Here is a 24,700-nt window from a genome sequence, read left to right on the forward strand (position 1 = left end):
AAAAAAATGACACTTACCTCTGCATGGCCGCCGTCCCTCCTTCGTCGTCTCTCCTGTGCTTCTCTTGCTGAATCCCAGAAGCAGGAAGTACCCAAGCTCCACTAAACCAATCACGTTGCTGCTGCCACCAGCATGCCAGCAGCATCATGATTGGTCTGAGCAGGCTGAATCAGTGCTCACTCAGGGAGTGGGAGCCTGTGCATCTTCTCCACCAAGTCTGAGCAATACAGCCAGGTGGAAAAATAGTATGTACACATGACTGTTTGACTGGCCCAAGACGGACAGCCAAACCATCATACACACTTAAGTGCACATATTTCCTCCTCCCACTAGCACTGACCGGCCATCCAGCCTTAACATGTTTTGCACTGAAAAACACAATGATAATAACATTGTGGTATTATCATTTTATTTTTCCTTTTTTACACTGATGAAACGCAGTGGGACAATGCTTCTCCACCTTAGCAGAGGACCTGCTGCTGGTAAGTATGTCAAATGGAGTCACTATTAAAAGTCAGTAGAGGAGAAATATTTGAAAAGCGGGATGAACATTTGATCCTAGTTTTACTAAGGCTATGTGCTGGTGTAAAAAGACTTTAAGGGTCATATTTACAATTTTGGCATGCAATGCAACATAGCAAGACACTTGAAAGGGCAGAAATGTGCCCTATCTATTAAGATACGACTCACTCCTGCTGCGTTCCTGCGCTGTTGCCCTTTCGGCTTCCTTGCGCCAGCACATACTCCCTTGCACCATGGTGCAAGGGTGTCTGCGTTGCAGGCAGGATTGTTTTTGTGCAAGAAAGGACACATTCCTGAACAAAAACCATTCTGTGATAAGAAATGAGGAGAAATAAAGATATATCTTCTCGCTATGCTTCCCCTGGGAAGGCATACCTTTTTGATGCATCCCCAGGTCTAGCACTCATGGTAACTTTAGGAATGCACATACACACAATAAGGAGCACAGAGGGAAAGACAGAACCCTAGTCGCCCTCCACTCATATAGTCATATAAACAACAATGACTGGATCCCCATAGGCAATATCATGTAGTTTCAAACGTGTACGTCGTATTGCAACTTTTACAATTATCTCCCCTTTATTGTAAGCAATTGGGGTAGAGAGTACACCGTTTACAAACCAGTTTAAAAAGCCTCCATCCCATCTATGACAGTCTGAATAAATGGACGACTCAATAATGTGAAACTACTGTGAACAAAATGTGAAAAGGCGAGATGACCCATCACGGGCGCACCACCATCGGGATATCAGGTCGGTACTCACCAGTTTAGCCCTGTTCTCATCATTGGCGGTCATCAAGCCTTAAATGAATGTGTCCAAAAAGAATTATGTGTAAGTGCATATAAGTGCAGTGGAAAAGTGCAAAACAAACTAAAAAAACAAAATGTGTAATGCAAAGATAGGCTTGCACGTAACTAACACCTTTATTCTTTCACTTCGTGCAACCTATCAGGTTAAAAAGCGGGGTTTGGTTGCTAGTCATGTAACCCAAAACCACAAGCCAACATGTTTCATTGCCTTATATACTTTTTAGGCAATTTCTTCAGGGCAGTAATTTCCTTGCCACTGCATCAATGCTGGACACACCATTCATCGAGACTGTCAACAAAAAAAAAACATACATGGTATTTACAATATGCCCACAAAGCTACAATCCTGTAGACACACTACTGCACAGAAAATACATTAAAATTCCTCATATTTACCCTTACTCAGCCATGGTGACTCCTACCAGCCGTAAGGATTAGTATAAAATATGGGCAAAAGCCCTCCTGTGAGTCGCCCTCTGTTTCCAGTCGATGTCTGAATCTACAAATAGGCAAACATCAAACTGTGAGAGTTAAAGAGTAACACATAACTACCACGAGTCTAAAGTGCCGACACTTGGTCGAGTCTCCTTTTAATAACTCATTGACACCCACGGGGTCTACTCTCCAGGCCACCCACTCCTTATCGATCTGAAATGAACGAACCACCTTGTCTCCACCCGTTCAAATGCGCTTAGTGTGCGTCCGTATTTAATTACAACTACTTCAACTCAAAGTCTCATGTTTGGTACAGACAATCTTGCGAGACCGTCACCGCCATCTTGGAACGGGATCCCTGGTTCCGTTTCTCATGGTGTACGCTCCAATCATACGCTCACCTTCGTCAATTAAAATCTGTATATTCAAACATTTTAAAGTGTCATCCTATTTCAAATGTGAACCAACACAACGTAACGAAACTTTAGCTCCTATATACGCCGCAACATACCTTCGCGGGAAAAACCGCTGCCCAACCACATGCAGGCACGGCTTTCACGCATCTCAATACCTGGTAAGAGACCCGTGCACCTCGACCTGATTCATGCCCTCACCAACCAAGTATTTAATAGTCTAGAGGTATTTAGTATTTTAGACAGGCATATAACATCAATCATCATTTAGTATTTTGGACGACTGGCATATGGAATCACTCATCAGTTAATGCACCACCATTGGCGGCCATCTTTAAATAGATCTGCTGGTAGTCAAATGGTTTCGTGATTGTCATTGATATCGCAAATCAATTCAAAATCATCTTGCGATCCGGAAGGCCATTAAGACCCGGCTTTTTTCGGCTTATTGCTTTCTGCTTCGGTTTCGCGTCTGGGAGCTGTTGGTCTGCGCTGGGACGCCCCGTCGCTGGGGCGGCCATGAGCAATACATATCTAACAAATAAATAAATAAATAAATATCAGGTCGAGATGCACGGGTCTCTTACCAGGTATTGATATGCGTGAAATCCGTGCCTGCATGTAGGTGGGCAGTGGTTTTTCCCTCGAACGTATGTTGCGGCGTATATAGGAGCTAAAGTTTCGTTGCTAGTTAAGTTGTGTTGGTTCACATATGAAATAGGATGAGACACTTTTAAATGTGTGAATATACAGATTTTAATTGACGAAGGTGAGCGTATGATTGGAGCGTACACCATGAGAAATGGAACCAGGTATGGCGGTGACGGTCTCGCGAGATTGTCTGTATCAAACATGAGACTTTGAGCGGACGTAGTTGTAATTAAATACGGACGCGGACTAAGCGCATTTGAACGGGTGGAGACAAGGTGGTTCGTTCATTTCAGATCGGTAAGGAGTGGGTGGTCTGGAGAGTAGACCCCGTGGGTGTCAATGAGTTATTAAAAGGAGACTCAACCAAGTGTCGGCACTTTTGACTCATGGTAGTTATGTGTTACTCTCTAACTCTCACAGTTTGATGTTTGCCTATTTGTAGATTCAGATATCGACTGGAAACAGAGGGTGACTCACAGGAGGGGTTTTGCCCATATTTTATACTAATCCTTATGGCCGGTAGGAGTCACCATGGCTGAGTAAGGGTAAATATGAGGAATTTTAATGTATTTTCTGTGCAGTAGTGTGTCTACAGGATTGTAACTTTGTGGGCATATTGTAAAGACCATGTATGTTTTTTTTTGTTTGTTGACAGTCTCGATGAAAAGTGTGTCCAGCATTGATGCAGTGGCAAGGAAATTACTGCCCTTAAGAAATTGCCTAAAAAGTATATAAGGCAATGAAACATGTTGGCTTGTGGTTTTCGGTTACATGACTAGCAACCAAACCCCACTTTTTAACCTGATAAGTTGCACGAAGTGAAAGAATAAAGGTGTTAGTTACATGCAAGCCTATCTTTGCATTACACATTTTGTTTTTTTAGTTTGTTTTGCACTTTTCCACTGCACTTATATGCACTTACACATAATTCTATTTGGACACATTCATTTAAGGCTTCATGACCGCCAATGATGAGAACAGGGCTAAACTGGTGAGTACCGACCAGATATCCCGATGGTGGTGCGCCCGTGAGGGGTCATCTCGCCTTTTCAAATTTTTTTCACAGTAGTTTCACATAATTGTGTCGTCCATTTATTCAGACTGTCATAGATGGGATGGAGGCTTTTTAAACTGGCTTGTAAACGGTGTACTCTCTACCCCAATTGCTTACAATAAAGGGGAGATAATTGTAAAAGTTGCAATACGACGTACACGTTTGAAATTACATGATATTGCCTATGGGGACCCGGTCATTGTTGATTGTATAACTATAGGAATGCACCAAAATCCATGTATGCATGTGATAGAGCGCGCGAGGTCACCCAGCCAATAATTTCGCCGTTTCCGGCTTCAGGGCCCATATACTTTCAATTCACACTATTCATTGACAGGGTGACTTCACGGGCTACTACCAATTTGTGTGTGTTCCCTAATGTTATTACTCAGTGTACCCGACTTACAATCCACCGACACGGGTACCTATGACCACAACGGATCAGGGGCCTAGCTATAAAAGGAAAGGCAGCAAATGCAAATTCAAATGACATTCAATACTGTTGTAAAATGACCACGGACAACTGGAAGTTTTAAAAGCTTTATCTAAAGTTCGTTTTCATCAAGCATCAAACTTACAAGAATAAGGCAATCAATAATCAAGATGACGAAAAGTACATAACTATAGAGAAATAAAGTCAGGGTAATCATAGAAACGCTAATATGAGATGCAACAAGTAACGCTATGCATTCAGGGCAGGGAGTCTTTAGACAATTTAAGTAAGGCCGTTCTAGACCATATCAGAAAATGACAAACTGCAATGCAAAATATGATTTCTAAAAGGTAGGGTAACATGGGAACATATTAAGAAAATATGCAAATGACTTTACGTTTCAATAGTTGCGGCAAAAGCATGGAAAAATCAACATGTGCAAGATGTCTCTTTATTGAAGCAAAAGACAGAAAAATAGAAAGGTGCAAGTTTAAAGAACTTAGAGCAGTATTTACCTAGACTGGTGTGGAAACCAAACCCTGGCCACGGGTCAGTTAAAGACAGGAAACCCTCAAGGAAGGATACCCTTCAAAGGACAGCAGGTGCAGAATGGACACCCAGGACAGGACAGGATACCCTCAGATTAGGAATCAGGACAGGACCCTCAGGACAGGACAGCAAACCCTCAGGACAGGACTGCTCAGGACAGGACCGCACCCGCAGTTTGGGAGCAACGCCTGCGCTCCACCCTCTCTGCAGCTATCGATCAAGACCCCGATTGGGTCAGCGAACTCCCAGCAAAGTGCTTCGCCAGCACTTTAAGGTTCAGTAAAACCTTAGTCTATGGTCAATTTCGGACAGAGTGCTCCGCAGCGCTCTGTATCTTCAGTCACCTATTGAGTACGATGGGTCAGTGACAGGTCAGCTAAACCAGACAAGTCGGACAATTCCCTAGGTGAACCCAGGGTAGATATACTCTTTTGGGACAGGGTACCACCCCCCAAATGTTGCAAAGTGTCAGAATCCCCAATTTCGATTGGTCCAAAGGTAGGATTTGGGTAACACACCAATCACAACACACTATTTGGATGCCTAATTTACATCTCTGGGTACCGCCTAGCAAGATTGGGGTTCCCATGAGAAACTGCAGAGAAATACAATGAGAAATGTACAATGTTGCTGAATAGGGACACATGTCTCCGTTTTGCTGGGTTTGCAGGTCAGTTCTCAGGAGCATCTTGCCCATCCCTGCCAGCTGGCCAAGTTCCACCAGCCAAGGTTTTCAGTTCCCCAGACATAGGAGCATGCGCAGAAAGGCCCTCCAAGATGGTATTCGGTGCAGTCAGACCCCCATTCCCCGCGGTACATGAAAAGTAAGCGAGAACAAATTAATACATAGAAACAACATTATGAAAACACATCACAGGGTTTGTACTTTCAACTTATTACTAAGAAATATACTTATGCAGTCTAAAAGTTAGCTACATATAACAGGTACAAGAGCAGTGGCACGAGCAGTACCACGTTATAGGCAAAGCTATGTATTACGCATGCGCATAAATTTCCCTCCAACTCTGCAGACACGTCAGGACACGTGAGTGTGGCTGACGCATGCGCAGTAACTAAATACAAGCGGCGGCCATATTTTAAGGACATGGATTAAATGCATTAGAAATACACATAGGCAAGCTTCATAATCCTTGCTTAAACTTAATATAAACGTTAGTAAGACGTACATTTATTACCTTGTTACACATAAACGAGGTTCATGAATACGGCAAGTCGCAAAATATGCGAAGCTTTGCTTCATCAATCCCCTCTCTGATGATATTTACTATCATCACAAAATATAATGGAACCAGATGCCAACTTTTCTTTCACACTTTATACAGCTCTATCTCTTCCAGCAATCGCTCCAGCTTTTCTCTTTCAGTTTTGGTAGGGTGAGAATTCTTCACCTTTTTATAGATCTGATTATTCATCTCTTCTAATTCAAGCTCATCCACACTTCGTTTCACTCCTCTTGCATTCACTTCATGCTTTCTTGTGTGCTTACGACACTTGCAGCAGACAAATATGAAAAATAGGATGAGACCTATAATTCCAATTGGCATCAGTACCTTGAACAATAAGCCTTTACCTACGCTAGCAAGCCAATGACCTACATTTGAGAGACCATCTACCAGTCTCTTCCAGGCACTGTCAACCTCGAGTGGTTTGAGTTCCTTTGCCAAATTAGTAATGTTTTTCACGTATCTTTTGAGCTGTACACTTTTGTCCGGAATATAAGTGCAACAATGTTGCGCCTTCAACATCCGGCAGACTCCGCCCTCTTTCGCTAATAAGGTATCAAGAGCAAGTCGGTTCTGCAAAACCATTGATCTGATCGCAACCATTTCGGTATTGACCAGCAGAAATCCATGAGCTGTGTCAGTAGACAACACATCCACTATGGTGGACAATTTGCAAATTCTGTGAGTGTTCAGAACCACTCCCACTCCAGGTATCAGTGCACTGAAAATACTACCCATAATTTCACCTATACTTTCTCTTTTACTACGCGCTAAGCCATTAGTATTTTCACTGTTCCAGCAACTCCATTCACGTGGTATATTTTCGGGAAGACAATGCCAAAATAGCAGCTTCCATACCAGTGATCCGGCAATTTGAAATAAGCCTTGTCCCCACAAATATAATAAATTCCAGGAAACACAGGCTCTGACCCATTTTTGAAACCCCAACCTCCAATTACCTTGTAATTATGTTCGCATTCACTGGAACCAATGAAAATGTTATTATAATAGCTAGTCTTCTCGCGGTGAAGACATAGCTTGCCTTTCTTTTCAAAATCCAGCAACAGAGCAGGACCCGCCCCACCAGATGAGGTGCCTTCCATGTTCTCTGCCCATCTTGGCTTTTTCTGACTTTCGTCATTAGCCTTCTTTTGTATTTTAATTCTCCTTTTCTCTGCCATGTTCAGGAACATCTTTTCCTGCTCACGCAAAGAACAAGTCAAGTTATCTCTGTGTGCGTCACCTATGTCGATGTTACCTATCGTCAGAAAGTATTCGCCCATATAGCGAGTAACGTCACTTTTGGTATGTACAGGATTTAAGTTCCCACGTATAGGAAGTTCAGAAAAGATCACGTCATTGTTAGAGTAATAGTACTGTAACGGTCCTCTTTTGTAAAATAAACTAGCTAAAATGCTACAGGAGATTCCATATGGCAACGGCAAGTGATGGTATGTCACGCCTTCAGCTACAGAGGTAGGTAGCTTCATGCAGACATAGCAATCTTCAATTTCCATAGTCTCTACATAGTGTATTAACAAGTTTGCGAAAACATTTAAGTGTGTCCTGTTCTTAACTCCATGAAAATGTAGTCCTCCCTCATCTGATGCTTCTAAGTCTTGTTTTGTTTGTCTCAGTGCTCTCTCATGTCTGGCTACACTCTGTGTTGTCAACTCCTCACTGTCAGTATTTACAATTTCAGTAGGGACAATGTTAGTATTTTTGCTCACAGCAAAGGGAATGAAAATTGTTAGTCCTATCCAAACTAATATCAGGACAACTACACTACAGATGCATACCTTGCAGCATGTTTTGCAACAGCTGCGACTAGGTCTACCATTCACGTTTGAATCAGACATTTCGGCTCAAAAGAAGTTTCTCGACCCCTCTTTGTGTCTTTACACAAGTATCTTACTTTGTGCAAATTCACGGTGGTTCTTCTTCTTCTTCGTCAGAGTACTCAGGGACGGGCTCTCCGTCGCTTACGTCAGTTATATCAAGATCTTCAAGTTCTTCCAACACAAGTGTCCATTCAGGTGACTTGTACTTCTTGTTTTGTCTTTTTATTCGATCACTCCTTCTTTTGGAAGTACCTTCTTGTTGTTCAGCTATGCGAGCACTTCTCCTTTCTTCTGCACGTTTTTCTTCCACCGTCTTTATCCTTAGTCTCAATTTCTTTACGAATCTAGGCTCCAGATGCTTCCTTTTCTTGAGTCTTTTGATTGGTACTTGGACTTCGTTTCCTTCTCTTGCCCTTTTGCTCTCATTAACGGTTGGCAATTCTGTTTCAGTTTCTTCTTCTTCTATCTGACTAATTCCAGGACTCGCATCTATTTCTTCTGCCTGGGTACTAATCTGGCCTTGTTCAGGTGAATCTTGTTTTTGCTTTTCAAATGTCTCTGTTTCTTGTTCCTGAACACCTTCTTCTACTTCTGTCTGATCCTGTTCAAGCACTTCGATCTCTGGACTTTCTTCTGCTCGAACTATTACGCTATGTCTAGTCTGTCCCTTCTCGATATCAGGAGTCAGTGGAGGAGTATCAATTTCTTGCTCTGTATTCTTCACTTGTTCAGTATCCTTCACTTGTTCAGTATTGGGCACTGGCTCTGTATTATTCACTTGTTCTGTATCAATCACGTGCTCTGTCCCTGTCTGACCTTCTCCTTCGTCAGTTTTGATGTGAATCTCAAGATCCTGAGGTTCTTCGCCTGTGCCTTTCCTTTCCTCTCTAGTCCACTCTCTACCTTCCCAAAGTCTCTCACTGGTTAGAATGGGGTCTTCAGTGAGATCAATTAATGGAATCCACTCCTCTGGCCATATGCTAGGCAGCTCGTCTTCAGCTACTTCCGGCTCAGCTTCTTGGACCCCTTCAGCAGGCTGGGCTCTTGGTAGTTCGTTATCAACTATTCTTTGGCCAACGTCTGCTGATTCTGCAGCTCGACTGGTACTGGGCTGTACGTCGTCAGCTACTTCCGGTCTGGCTCCTGCAGAGTCCTCTGCTGGACGCCCTTCTTCTTCAGGCTCTTTGTCTGGTAATACCTTCTTGGTGTGGCTGGCGTGTATCCAACGTGGAACCCCTGCACACTTTACTGCTGTGGTAGTTACCAGGATCACCTGACGTTTTTCTCCCCACCTTGGCTCCAGGCAGCTCTTCCGAGTATGCTTCTTTATCTTCACCCAGTCCCCCGGGACCAGCTTGTGGAGAGGAGTCGTTGGATTGAGGATGGCGTCTTCTCCGATCTGGCGAGAGATAGAACGCACTTGGTCACCCAATCTCTTGCAGTATTCAAGCACCAAATCATCAGTAATACTCAACAGTTTGCTTCCTGGCACCCATGCTTGTCTCATCACTCTTCCCATAATGATTTCATGGGGACTTAGGCCTGTCTTGCGGTCTGGAACACTTCTGAGTCCCATCAGGACCAGGGGCAGGGCCTTCACCCAGTTCATGCCAGATGCATCACACAGTTTTGCTAGTCTGTTTTTGATAGTTCCATTTACTTGTTCCACTATTCCAGAAGCCTCTGGACGGTAGGCACAGTGAAGCTTTTGTGAAATTCCAAAGGCCTTACAGAGTTCGTCGATCACTTCATTATGAAAATGTCGGCCTCTATCTGATTCAATAGTGACTGGCATTCCGAACCTAGGTATCAGTTCTTTTAGTAAACACTTAGCTACGGTTATTGCGTCATTTTGGGGAGTAGGGAAAGCCTCCACCCACTTGGAAAATAAACAGACCATGACAAGGACATATCGCTTCCCTTCACACCGGGGCATGGTGATGAAGTCAACCTGTATTCTTACAAAGGGACCCCCGGACCTCCCAATTTTGCCCAGTTCCACCAAAGTTTTCTTCCCTGGGTTCATCTTTTGACATGACAGGCACCTCTGGCAGAGGGACTCTGCTACTTTCCTGAACTTTTTACTGTACCAAGTCTGTTGGAACACTAGAATCATGACGTCCCTACCAATGTGTGATCCTTCATGTATCATTCTCGCCATTGTGCTAAGTAAGTGTCTAGGTAACACAGGCATACCAGTTGGGCCCAAAATGACACCATCCACACGTCTTGGTCGACACCCATCTTCCTTCCACTTCTCTCTTTCTTGCCAAGGTGCCGCCTGCTGCCACTCTTTCACTTCATCCCATGTAGGCACTTCTTCAAACACTTGAAGTTGGCAGCTGGTTCCTGGCCCCCCTCGTTTTGGATTTACGATATACCGATCTCTGCCGCACCATTGGGCCACTCGATCAGCAAAATCATTTCCCAGTGATACAGTGTCAATGCCTTTCTTATGAGCAACACATTTTACCACTGCCAGTTCCTTTGGTAACTGGATTGCCTCTAAAAGGTCTTGAACCGCTTTTCCATTTCGAATAGGGGTACCTGATGAAGTCAGGAACTCCCTTTGTAGCCACAACTGGCCAAAGTCATGCACAACCCCATAACAGTACTGACTGTCAGTATACACTGTTATGCGTAAGTTTTTCCCAATTTGGCAGGCTTTTATCATAGCGATCAATTCGGCTACTTGTGCAGACTTTATGTGATATAGATAACCTGCTTCTTCAATTTTGTCTAAGGAGACTACCGCATAGGCAGCACTCAGGCCTCCTTGTTCATGCCTTAGACATGAACCATCCACAAATAGTTCCTTATCATGCTCAGGCAATGGTGTTTCTTTTATGTCTGGGCGTGGCTTGGTATTGAATTCTGTTAAATCAATGCAATCATGCTCATCATCCACCCCCCCTTCCATATCCTTTGGGTCAGGGAGTAAGGTGGCTGGGTTCAGAATACTGCACCTAACAATGTTTACATTTGCAGCACCCACAAGAATCCTCTCGTATTTAGTCAGCCGACTAGGGGTGAGATACTGAGTTTTAGTTCTGGTCAACAAAATTACCACTCCATGTGGAACATACACAGTTACAGAATGTCCCATGACAATTGACTCACTCTGCTCTAAACTTGCACAGGTAGCAGCTACTGCTTTCAGACAACCTGGTAATCCAGCAGCCACTGGATCCAGGGTGGCAGAGAAATATGCTACAGGCCTTCTCGTTGTGCCATGATTTTGTGTCAGGACTGACAATGCGCAATTATCGCGAGTGTCACAGAATAGGGCAAACTCCTTGGAATAGTCTGGCATTCCTAATGCAGGGGCTGTACACAGACAATCTCGCAGTTTGGTGAAGGCTGTTAAGCTTTCATCATCCCATTCTACAATATCTGGAGTTCCTCTCTTGGTCATTTTTATCAAGGGCCTAGCTAGGACTGCAAATCCCAGAATCACCTGCCTGCAGTATCCTATCACACCCAGGAACATTCTGATCTCTTTCTGAGTACGAGGTAACTGCATCTTTTGAATTATTCTCACTCTTTCCGATGTCACTTTCCTGACACCTTTCTCTATCTGGTGCCCCAGATATTTCACCGATTTTGCACAGAACTGTAATTTGTCAGGGGCCACTTTATGTCCCTTATCACTCAGGTGATTCAGTAGGGCAATGGTGTCAATCACGCAATCCCTATGACTTTTAGACGCCACCAAGAGGTCGTCTATGTATTGCACTAGGACAGAGTTTCCAGGTAAGACCAAAGTTTCCAAACATTTTTTCAAGATCTGATTAAAGATAGAGGGGCTCTCTGTGTACCCTTGAGGGACCCGGTTCCAGACATACACGTGACCATTGAAGGCAAATGAGAAAAGAAATTTGCTATCTGGATGCAAAGGAATAGAAAAGAATGCATGACACAGGTCTATCACAGTGAACCACTCAGCATCCCAGGGAATCTGATACAGAATCACCTCTGGGTTCGGGACAATAGGGCAGCAGGGGACCACTATTTTGTTGACTTTTCGCAGGTCCTGCACTACCCTGTACTTGCCACTAGGCTTCTTGATGCCCATAATTGGGGAGTTACATGGGCTACTCATTACCTCCTGTATGATGTTTCCTTCTAGCAATTTCTGTATTTCCAGGGTAACACCAGCTCTCACTTCTGCATTCATTCTGTAGGGTTTAGTATTGGGGTATACTGCATTGTCCTTGATGGCTATCTGTATGGGGTCCACATTTTTCATTAACCCTACATCTTTCCCAGTAAAGTCCCACACCTCTGGCTTCACTGCTTCTTGGAGTTCTTTGGGCAAATCCTGTACAGTCATTCGTTTAATCTCTGAGTCCGGTCTGATCAGCATTAATTTATAAATGCCGTCTTCATCTGGGGTCTGAATTTCAACACCCTTTGGTGTGCAAAAGATGGTACAGTTAATTTTGCACAGCAAATCATGTCCCAGTAAGTTTACTGGACTGGTGTCACAAACGACAAATCTATGCATTTCCTTAAAGTTTCCAATTGAGATCTCCATGGGCTTGGTAACAGGAGTACTAATCAATTGATTAGATACACCCACTACTTGGATGGCTTCTCCCGAGAGGGGTAGGTTTGGAACGTCCACTGTTCTCACAGTAGAACGGGTAGCGCCAGTGTCCAACAGAAAGGTGACATCATTTCCGTCAACCTTTCCTTTAATGTATGGTCCGGACTGGTCCACCGGCAAGGAGGCGCCAAGTACGCACTCCTCGTCCTCCCCTCTCAGGCCCCGTCAGTATTGGTCATCACATAGGAAGGTATCATTCAATAGATACTGCGAAGTTGCTGCATTTCTGTTCTCATTGCTTTCTCAGACTTCTATCTCATCACCCTCTGTCCCTTTCCCCCTATGTACTTGCTTAGGAGCTCGGGGCACCTGAACCGTCTTTACCTGTGGTTGAGTCTTTCTTGGTCTTTCTTTCTGCGTCTGTGGAGTTAAATCAGGAGTTTTGGGGTTATCATCGGGCAAGTAAGGACACTCGTTACGCCAGTGTCCAATTTCGCCGCACTGATGGCAGGGAAATTTCTTCATAGCCTCTTCCCTGCTCATTTTGGGCCGCGGCTTGCCTCCTCCCCCACCCCCAGGACCTTGGTTCTGAGTGTTTTTGACCATGTTACTCAACTGTTTTTCCTGCTGTTCTGCGAGCTTCACCTGAGCCCGCATGACCTTCTCTTTGAGAGCCTTTTTCTTTTCGGCCATCTCGTCCTCGCAGTACTTTGCGTACCGCAGGACCTCGTCTACCTTTTTGGTATGCCAACAGATTTTATTATCCTTTATCCACTGACAAATTTCAGGCCTTAAACCATTTACAAACCTGTAAATAAAATGCGTCATATCCTTCCTCTCGATGTTATCTATACCACTGTATGTCTTAAACACCTGCAACAGCCTTTCATAATAGGAGTGCACTGTCTCCTCTCTCTCCTGTGTTGTTCTATCTATTCTGGTCCAATCAGTTTCTTTTGCGGGCACCTTATTTTTCAAATGCTGAATCACTTGTTCATATTTTTTCATCACTTCAATTGACGACTCCCCTGTGTTAGAGTCCCTCGGGTACTCCTCACTAGGCCAGCCTATGCCTATTTTGCACTCGGTCCATAGATCTACTGGGACCACAATATCGAAAAACCCATCCAGGTCTTTCCACAGACATTTTTGCACCTTTACGAATCTTCCCACCTGCCGGTACCAGTCAACTGGCTTCTCGCGTAGTTTCGGGAAATCATTAGTAAAGGACACAATATCCTGCCTGGACCATGGAACATGCACATACCTCCCACCTGGCACTTCCCGCATGGGGCATAATGTTTCGGGCTTTTCTACTTCCCTCAGAGGGAACTCAGGGGTAGCTTGTCTGGATCGAGCCTCATCTTTCTTTCGTGCCCACCTGGTTCTCCATTTTTCCACGTCTCCCCATTTTTGCAAAACTGCAAGCAACTCTTTAATCTGCAACTTCCTCCCTGACACATTCAAGTTCTCTAAATCCTTGTCTGAGAACTCAGCTCTGTAAGGCTTTTGTAAGGGCTTGGATCTTGAAATATCTATCCCCATACTAGCTGCGGTGTCTGTCAGTTTTTCGTGGAGCACCCTAGTACTCCGGGTAAGGCTTTTACACATAAACAGCAACTCTTCTTCAGAATAGGTATTCAATCTGTCTAATCCCACATTTCCTGCTATTAATTCCTCTATTTCTACTCTCAGTTTGTAGAGGTCCAAAGGTTTCGTTTGTGGAGCCTGTTTTTCTAATTCACGACTCCAATTTTCAATTTCTTCCAGAGTTACCAGAGATACACTCCTAGTACCTGACGTTGATTCTAATTTAATTTCTTTCGCATCAAAAGGATTTTGCCGCTTCGGCACTCCCTTTCCGGTCTGTTTGTTGGGCAGGTCCAAGAACGCAACTTCAGACTCACACTCACTGGACTGATCATCTATTATTAGGAGTTCCTGTCTGGGTGGGGCCATGATTGGGTTCATAACTGGAGGGTTCGGATTTCCCTGACTATTCCCATATAACGGAACCACTGGTCCAATAGTTACTGGAATAGTCAAAGCTTCAGGACTGGTATTTAACTGGGATATTTTCTGAATTATTTCTGTTCTCTGTCTAGCTAGGACTTCTTGCTCCCTCCCTTCCAGTATTCTTCCTAATGTTCGTTCAGGCATTATCTGTGGGGTCAGGTGAGGAGTAAAACTCGGGGCAGTAGGATGCGTTTCACTTGGTCCCCCACCATAATTTGGTTTCGGGAACAAAGTTCCTGTGCCAAATGACCTGCGCTCCTCCCCATATGGAGGCTGCAAAAAGGGCATTCCTGAACTCAATGGCTTTTCTTCGTTTTCATAAAGTGGTCTGGGGAAAAAGAGCTTTTCACGGGAATATTTTTCTTCCGGGCTCACGGGCATTCTAGGGTATATACCTCGTACCTCCGCAGGTCCGGGATTCTCAAAATAGGGCAGTACCTGACCACCTCCCCCCCTACATAGGGACCTGTCCTCCTCCTTAATAGATGGACGCTGGGGATTCTCTCCTGCACTGGAAGGTCGGGCTCCCTCATTATAAGGGGGCAGACTTCTCGTAAAGATGTCATCTAACAATTCATCGTCTGACTCCCCAAGGGCTCCCCAATGCTTACTCTTTTCTGTCCTTTTCTCTCCCACAGAAGGGTTACCTGCTGGCATCATGGGAAACAGACCCTCAACAATCATGCTCTGCCTCCACTGTTTCATCTTTTTGTCCCTAGTCTCTTGTTTCAGCCTTGGGTACCACTTGGTCAGACCTTTGTCCATTCGGGGTTTCTCTCTTTCGAAAGCCTCAATCTCCCATTCTTCTAATGCCTCATACTGCGTTAGTCTCGGTCTGGGATGCAATTCATTCATTCGGGTCCTCAAATTAAATAAAATCCTACCATTGAAAGTACCGTCTAACGGAAAAGCCAATATTCCGTCATCTTTTGTGTACTTCACCCAATTCTCCAACCACACACAGGTATTGTACCCTCGGTCAAACATCATGAATGAGGCGGGAGTATTCGGTGGCGGGACAATAACACCCTCTCTAGACTTAATCGGTTTGTCCGTTTTGAAATAATTCTTTACCCTATTTACAAGGGACATTTTTCATTTGACTCCGTACATAATATCGTATCTATTGGCTTTCCACTGATCCCTTTCAAACCCTTGGTTCCTCGGATCGGGTCTAGTCTCTGGACAATACGAGTGCCACATACGATTTCTATGCTTAATTCTGTTTACGAAGTTACCTCCAATCAGAATGCGCCTTGCAATTCCGTGCGACCAATGGGGTGCACACGTTCAAATAGTTCCGGCCAATGGGTGCGCGGCCCCTTCGTGAGACAGTTCTCACTCCTCGGCGCTTCACCCCTCCTTTACAATTCCAGCCCAGCTACCCGCCTGCTGCTTCTACCAATCCCAGCGCGGCACGGAGTGACGTCAGAGACGCTTCGCGGCTGACTCCCTCCCTTCACAAGGTAACGGAAACTTTCTTTCTTTCTAAAGTGCTCAGTGCTTGGTTATTTTACAACAAATACACATTCGCCACAGTGCTCAAGTGTCTAGACAGGATAGCTTTGTTTTACTGCAAGTAAACTACTTCCATTTACTTTTCACGCGCTGCGGGTAGATCTCTTCCGCCTACCCTTCACTCTAGCATCGGTGAACCTGTTATTCCCCTAAACTCATCCACTTTTCCGGGATATATCCGAGTCTAAGGTTTCCCAGCGGACCCCTCTGCTTTCTCCCAAGCTCCGATGAACCTGCTACTCTTCCGATGTGACCCTTACTAGGTTACGCCACTATGGGAATTTTGCCAATGAACCTCGTTACTGACATTTATTCACACATGTATTCAGAAAAAAAAAACCCTAGTTAGTGTTTCCCGGTTATCCTAACCTGCACCTAACTTTCCTTAAGCCTGCGACCTCGGGACAATGGATTCTATTCACCACTTGCCCTTTCAATTCCCCGGGGAGTTCGGACAACACAAAACGAGACGGTTTACAAATGCATGGATTAGTACATACAATAATATAAGAACAAGAATAATAATGAAGAAACAGTTCATGAATTGTTTTTACAAGAGATTTTTCCTGCGTATTCACAAGAGATTGATCAGGTCTCTCGGAATGACCGCTCTTATAGCAGCATTAATATACTAGCAGCTACCGACTTAACTAGTCTAACTAGTCCTACCTAACCATTAGCTAGTCCCTAACCATCCTCTGCGCTACCAGAAAAACTGATAGAGCGCGCGAGGTCACCCAGCCAATAATTTCGCCGTTTCCGGCTTCAGGGCCCATATACTTTCAATTCACACTATTCATTGACAGGGTGACTTCACGGGCTACTACCAATTTGTGTGTGTTCCCTAATGTTATAACTCAGTGTACCCGACTTACCATCCACCGACACGGGTACCTATGACCACAACGGATCAGGGGCCTAGCTGTAAAAGGAAAGGCAGCAAATGCAAATTCAAATGACATTCAATACTGTTGTAAAATGACCACGGACAACTGGAAGTTTTAAAAGCTTTATCTAAAGTTCGTTTTCATCAAGCATCAAACTTACAAGAATAAGGCAATCAATAATCAAGATGACGAAAAGTACATAACTATAGAGAAATAAAGTCAGGGTAATCATAGAAACGCTAATATGAGATGCAACAAGTAACGCTATGCATTCAGGGCAGGGAGTCTTTAGACAATTTAAGTAAGGCCGTTCTAGACCATATCAGAAAATGACAAACTGCAATGCAAAATATGATTTCTAAAAGGTAGGGTAACATGGGAACATATTAAGAAAATATGCAAATGACTTTCAATAGTTGCGGCAAAAGCATGGAAAAATCAACATGTGCAAGATGTCTCTTTATTGAAGCAAAAGACAGAAAAATAGAAAGGTGCAAGTTTAAAGAACTTAGAGCAGTATTTACCTAGACTGGTGTGGAAACCGAACCCTGGCCATGGGTCAGTTAAAGACAGGAAACCCTCAAGGAAGGATACCCTTCAAAGGACAGCAGGTGCAGAATGGACACCCAGGACAGGACAGGATACCCTCAGATTAGGAATCAGGACAGGACCCTCAGGACAGGACAGCAAACCCTCAGGACAGGACCGCTCAGGACAGGACCGCACCCGCAGTTTGGGAGCAACGCCTGCGCTCCACCCTCTCTGCAGCTATCGATCAAGACCCCGATTGGGTCAGCGAACTCCCAGCAAAGTGCTTCGCCAGCACTTTAAGGTTCAGTAAAACCTTAGTCTATGGTCAATTTCGGACAGAGTGGCTCCGCAGCGTTCTGTATCTTCAGTCACCTATTGAGTACGATGGGTCAGTGACAGGTCAGCTAAACCAGACAAGTCGGACAATTCCCTAGGTGAACCCAGGGTAGATATACTCTTTTGGGACAGGGTACCACCCCCCAAATGTTGCAAAGTGTCAGAATCCCCAATTTCGATTGGTCCAAAGGTAGGATTTGGGTAACACACCAATCACAACACACTATTTGGATGCCTAATTTACATCTCTGGGTACCGCCTAGCAAGATTGGGGTTCCCATGAGAAACTGCAGAGAAATACAATGAGAAATGTACAATGTTGCTGAATAGGGACACATGTCTCCGTTTTGCTGGGTTTGCAGGTCAGTTCTCAGGAGCATCTTGCCCATCCCTGCCAGCTGGCCAAGTTCCACCAGCCAAGGTTTTCAGTTCCCCAGACATAGGAGCATGCGCAGAAAGGCCCTCCAAGATGGTATTCGGTGCAGTCAGACCCCCATTCCCCGCGGTACATGAAAAGTAAGCGAGAACAAATTAATACATAGAAACAACATTATGAAAACACATCACAGGGTTTGTACTTTCAACTTATTACTAAGAAATATACTTATGCAGTCTAAAAGTTAGCTACATATAACAGGTACAAGAGCAGTGGCACGAGCAGTACCACGTTATAGGCAAAGCTATGTATTACGCATGCGCATAAATTTCCCTCCAACTCTGCAGACACGTCAGGACACGTGAGTGTGGCTGACGCATGCGCAGTAACTAAATACAAGCGGCGGCCATATTTTAAGGACATGGATTAAATGCATTAGAAATACACATAGGCAAGCTTCATAATCCTTGCTTAAACTTAATATAAACGTTAGTAAGACGTACATTTATTACCTTGTTACACATAAACGAGGTTCATGAATACGGCAAGTCGCAAAATATGCGAAGCTTTGCTTCATCACATGTATATGCATGTGACAACCCATCTTCGGACCATGGAACGCCTCTCTGGAGCAGAATCACCCAAGGCAGAGACTTAAACTGCCTTCGCAGTAATCCAAATTTACCAAGCAACGCAGGACAACACAAGGTGGTTTTACATGTCTTGATGAATCTCATTCTATGTTTTACATTGACCTGCACCCAATTGCGTGGCGCAAGGGCAACAGAAAACCTTTCATAAATCTGGCTCTCTGTCTTGAAAGATTATGTACTATCCACTCCAAAAGATGATTATTTTGCAAAGCAAAAATACTTCTGTGTTGGTTTTCATTGCTAAAAACAATCTAGTAATACAGCCAGACCAAGGTTTGTATCAAAACTAATGCCTCTTTGAAACAGACAATAACAAGGGCAAATGTGCTTTTTGTAATAAAATATGCATTTCATGTGTGCTGCAGTGCGGGGCAGACAACCACACAGTGCAGCTCCTTTGTTTATCGGCAGAGGCGAAGACACCGGATCACTTACAGAATATCGACAGCAAAAATGTCGAGCTACAAAAATATCTACACAAAAATGTTGTTTCCAAAATATCAAAGTCCTATCTTCATAATGGTAAATATCGTTGTTAAAAATATCATTGATAAATATATTGGTTTTTTTTAAATGTTTAAAAAATAATGTAAATAATACATAAAATAAAAAAAAATAGTTAAAATTATTAGAAAATGTTTAAAACTATAAATAATAAATATAATATAAAAATAAATTAAACATACATATATATATAAAATATAATATATATTAACTTAATATAGCTGATCAATAACTATTTTAATAAATTATAAAATATTAGAAACATATACAAAATTATACGTTCCTGTACGAATTCCAGATATTGAAACAACAGAAGGAACAAAATACACACTTTCAGCAAAAAGAAGAATCCGCAAGAAAAGGGCCGGGAAGACTAAGAGGAAAAACTGTCAACAAAAACAAAAAGAAAAACAAAGTTTAAACAGGAGGGGTGGTCGCAACAAATTCTGGCATAGGACCTTTCCATTTACAGAGACATCTGATCAATCTATCATCAATTTGTCAAAACCTAAATTATCCATGGAAGAGGAATCACTCCTAAAACTTGGACTATCATTCTGTCCTGTTACAGATTGGAACTATTTAGATACCAGAATTGATTTATTTCTCTATATACGAAAATTGAAACTTATGAAGTTACATGCCACATCAACAAAATCAAAGAATCACCGCCCTACAGCCATGTCAGATCAAACAACAGATTGAGCAACTGGCTTTATGATTGGGGACATTGTTGCTATTCTAGAAATTCATGAATTAGAGTGCAATGTTAATGAGAATGAATCTGGTAGTGTGGCTGACACCTTGGAAAGCATTGGCTTTACAGTTGGTTCTATAGCTAGCAGCGGCCTAAAACCGAAATCTCGCTTTAACCCAAATATGCTCCATGACAATATTGAAGCTTTCCATTCGGTGATGGTACAAGAGCTGATTAAATTGAGAAGTGACCAAAAATACAGAATCAATGACAATTTGACTCACAAACAGTGGATGGCATTACAGGATCTCTTGCAGGACTCATCATTGATAATAAAGCCCTCTGACAAGGGGGGAAACATTGTCCTGTGGTATATTCAGCACTACAGGTCAGAAGCAATGCGGCAACTGACAGACAGCAGTTGCTACGAAATTGTAACATGGCAACAATATGGTAATACCATCAAAAGATATCATGAAATGTTATATAACTGGTGGAATGTGACCTAAGGTGCATAAGTATCAAACAAAGCCACCTGGGAGACCCATTGTTTCCTCTAATGGGGGATTATTAGAGAACACCTCCATTTTTGTAATTATTTCTTCGGCCCCTATGTCAAAGATCTACGATCTCACTGTCAAGACAGTACAGATTTTTTGAAGAGGATTCATGATGTAAGATGGGAGAATGAATTTATGCTAATTACTTTGGACGTTTGTTCATTGTACACTTGTATTGATCCAGAACAAGGTGTAAATACATGCTTGTACTATTTGCAAAGGAGATCTATTGCACTGTATGAGCATACAGTTATGCTCCTATTGTCTTAATGGAAACATCTTTTTGTTTGATAAGGTCCTTTGTCGCCAGCAGTCTGGGACCGTGATGTGTACCTGCTTCGCCCCCAGCCTAGCTAATTTATTTCTGGGCTGGTGGGAGAAGCAGGTAGTCTGGTCTTATGCCAATGACACATATACCTACCATATACCTTTATGGATGAGGTATATAGGCGACCTCTTCCTCATGTGGGATGAGGACAGGATCTAGCCAGAAGTTCCATCTCCAGCTTATCATCCAACAATCTAAATCTCATATTCACATCCCAAATGAGTCGAACTCAATTTGATTTTTTGGGATATACATGTCATGGTTCATGGTGACAAACTGGTCACGGAGCTTTTTAGAAAAGAGACAGCAGGCAATAGTACTGTACACGCTCAGAGCCATCATCCTACTCTCCTAAATAGCATCCCATATGAAGAGCTATTAAGAGCCCGTACAAACTGCAGCACTGACTCCAGTTTATCAAAGGAATCCAATAACATGTTAAGCAGAGTTAGACAGAGAGGGTACTCTGAAAAGGGGTTATCCATAGCAAAACACAAACTTGCTAATGTCAAACAAACTGAGATCCTTTTTAAAGAACGAGATTTGGTTGCTCAAAATGAAACAACAATAACTCCCAGCATGATAACCAAATGTAATGATAGAGCGGGCAAGCTTAGGTGGATCATGAAAAAACATTAGAGCCTTATCCAGACCGATCCCATCAAGGCAAAAAAGTTGGTGCATCCCCCACTAGAACCTATAGGAGGGCCCGTTCTCTGAAGGATAAATTGGTTAGTAGCCACTTTCAGAATGATAAAATCTCGGGTGGTTACAAAGCAGTAAAGGATTCCACAGATGCCAATCTTGTTAGGCTTGCAGGTATAGTGAAAGCAGCAAGAGTTACAAGTTATGAAACGGCAAAGAAAAATTCATATCTAAATTCATTACCTGTACATCAGATCATGTTGTGTACAGTCTAGAATGTCCTTGCGGGCTCCGCTGTATAGGGAGCACCAAATTGCCCATAAAAAAACGTATTTTGGAACATCAAAGGGCAATAGTAAACTTAGACTTCAGTTATTCAGTGGCCAGACATTTCTATCATAAACACAACAGTGATTACACATTGTTGAAGTACAAGAGGATTGATCGCGTCATTAAACATATTAGGGGCGGGGACATGGAGAAACAGTTGAGGATCTTAGAATCAAAATTCATTGTCAACCTCAATGCTAGAATACCGGTTGGCCTTAATACAGGGGAGGAGTTGGCCACACAAATAGGGGTATAGTCCATTTCACCCTTATATTGAAACTATCTGTCCCTGTCTCTCGTGTTTTCCCATGATGAAATGTATAATACTGATTTTAAGTCACACTGCATATTTATTTTTTAATTCACATACTAATCATTATTTGACCATTAGGGGATGTGTTATTTCAAATTGGGAAATTGAAGGTAGATACCTTGAATTGTTCGTGTCACTGAGATTTGACATTTGAAAGCGATATGATATTAATATCATGGGGACAGTTGTCCAGCTGTAATCAAAATTGGAGTAGTCTTTTCTATTCTCTTTCCCTTTTCCTTTTTCTTACTCTTATTGTCCTCTTTTTGGCTAGCTTTGGAAATTGTATACATATATTTTATCTTTTTTTCTTGTTATTTGGTGTGGTTATTTACATATTTCACAATTCTCTTTAATGCCATTGGGTTGCATTATTTACACCATGCGTAGCGTCTATACCATCATTGAAATTATAATGTGGCTGTACTCTCTCTGGCTATTCAGTGATTAGCATGTTTTAAATTGCAATTAGGGTTGTTGGCGCATTGATATTTGATATAGAGCTGTGAATACTTGATTATCAGGTCATTTATTTACGAAAGGTCTCCATTTGGAGTTGATTGGTTCTGAGCTGCGGAAGGATATTAATTTGCTCCGCTATAATCTGTAACGTATTGACAGCGTTGCTTCTTTTCGTTGTGGTAAATGGTTTACCAGATTTAATGCAATGCACCTTATCCTTCATAATTTAATTCAATTTATTTCATCAACTGTTATGACACTAGAAACGTAATATATTTTCATTCACATAAATTGTTATTTAGGATTTACAAAATTTAATGCATTACTGCCAAAAAGTATTTTCTTCCATTTCATTGTGACGTATGCGGATATATGGTGTAATGCTTCCGATGCCCTTTGAACTTGACAAAGGCCGTTTCGGCTGAAAAGCCCTGTTCGGTTGGTTTTTTCACTCGAAATAAACAATCGTTGCTAATTTGGTGTGCCACGTTTTCCTTCCCATTGGCTTTGATATTTCTACATATATATATATATAAATATATATGCCACAACCTCCCTCTGAAACAGATATATATACTCCAGAGAGTGCAACAGTAAGGAAAGTGTTGGATAGCATAGGGGGAAAATTTACGATTCCCACTCCAGGGAGTGCAACAGTAGGGAAAGTGTTGGATAGCGAAGGGGAATAATTTACTATTCCCACTCCAGGGAGTGCAACAGTAGGGAAAGTGTTGGATAGCGTAGGGGCATAATTTTCTATTCCCACTCCAAGGAGTGCAACAGAAGGGAAAGTGTTGGATAAGAGAGGGGAATCATTTACTATTCCCACTCCAAGGAGTGCAACAGTAAGGAAAGTGTTGGATAGCATGGGGGTAAAAAATACTATTCCCCTTCCAGGAAGTGCAACAGTAGGAAAAGTGTTGGATAGCGGAGAATAATAATGTACTATTCCCACTCCAGGGGGTGCAACAGTAGGGAAAGTGTTGGATAGCGTAGGGAAATAATTTATTATTCCAACTCCAGCAACATAATAAACATTAATTAACGAAGAACGAATTCATTAAAAATAATTTACCTCCCTCCATATTCCCCTAAAAATGACACCACCAATGTTGTAAACAATAACACAATTAACATAAACAATTAACAACTAATTAGTTATTTAATAATAAATACTAAGCAATTTAAAAACAATCAAAGTCAAAAAGTACTTTATTCGGTTAAAAGAAGTATAACCATAAAAGCAACAGAATTTCACATTTCATTTACAGTTTCTTAGTAATACAACAATTGAGGGAGGATATTAATACAATACACAGTATTTACACTATTACAGTTCATTTAAGCGAATTGACTTCCTAAGTTTAAAAACCTGTTTAAAATACTCAGTTAGCGAGGCCACAGTAAAAATATTGTCCGTTCTTTGCAATTCTAAATACGCTGGGCGGCATCTGTACAAATTCATTTCCTTTCAAATGGGGACGATCAATTTTCTGCGAGGCAATATATAGAATTTATAGAAAAATAAAACATGCATATTGGATTGTGTAGATATTTCATCACAGGGACATACAGGCAGTTCCTTGGACCATGAGTTCATTTCAGGGAAGGTAAGTAGTCTAAAAACAGTGTTAACTCTGAAACGTGTTAAAAGTAATCTGTCAAAATTAGACATATGTAAACTTAAATATGGCTGTAATCTGTCACTTATTAAAGTTAGGTGGTGGGCGGTGACAGAATTTTTATTCGATTCTTCAAACTGTCTTTTGTCTCTGAGGCAGTCCATACAAAGTTTTTTCAGTGCTTTTCTGGGGATGCATGCCATAGAAGGCGGATCATCATAATATTGCGAACGGTCTATTTCGTTAAGAAACGTTTTAATGTAGTTTAGCCATTCGACACCATTAACTCTCCCCAGTTTTAGGACGTCCTGTATTATGGCACGATTTAATACACATTCATTCACAGTCCATACTCTATGCCATAGTAAGATGGGTTGTACTCTAATTAAGTCCGTAATATAAGGAAACCCCAACTCGTCA

The 24,700-nt window shown here is 42.5% G+C and overlaps 1 protein-coding gene across 1 annotated transcript in view; it reads left to right on the plus strand.

The window, feature by feature from the left end:
- Positions 1 to 24,700, plus strand: part of LOC144766720 (disheveled-associated activator of morphogenesis 2-like) — a 902,367-nt gene that overhangs the window by 696,873 nt on the left and 180,794 nt on the right. The window lies entirely within an intron of this gene.

This window comes from Lissotriton helveticus, chromosome 7, assembly GCF_964261635.1.
Source record: "Lissotriton helveticus chromosome 7, aLisHel1.1, whole genome shotgun sequence".
NCBI classification, from domain to species: domain Eukaryota; kingdom Metazoa; phylum Chordata; class Amphibia; order Caudata; family Salamandridae; genus Lissotriton; species Lissotriton helveticus.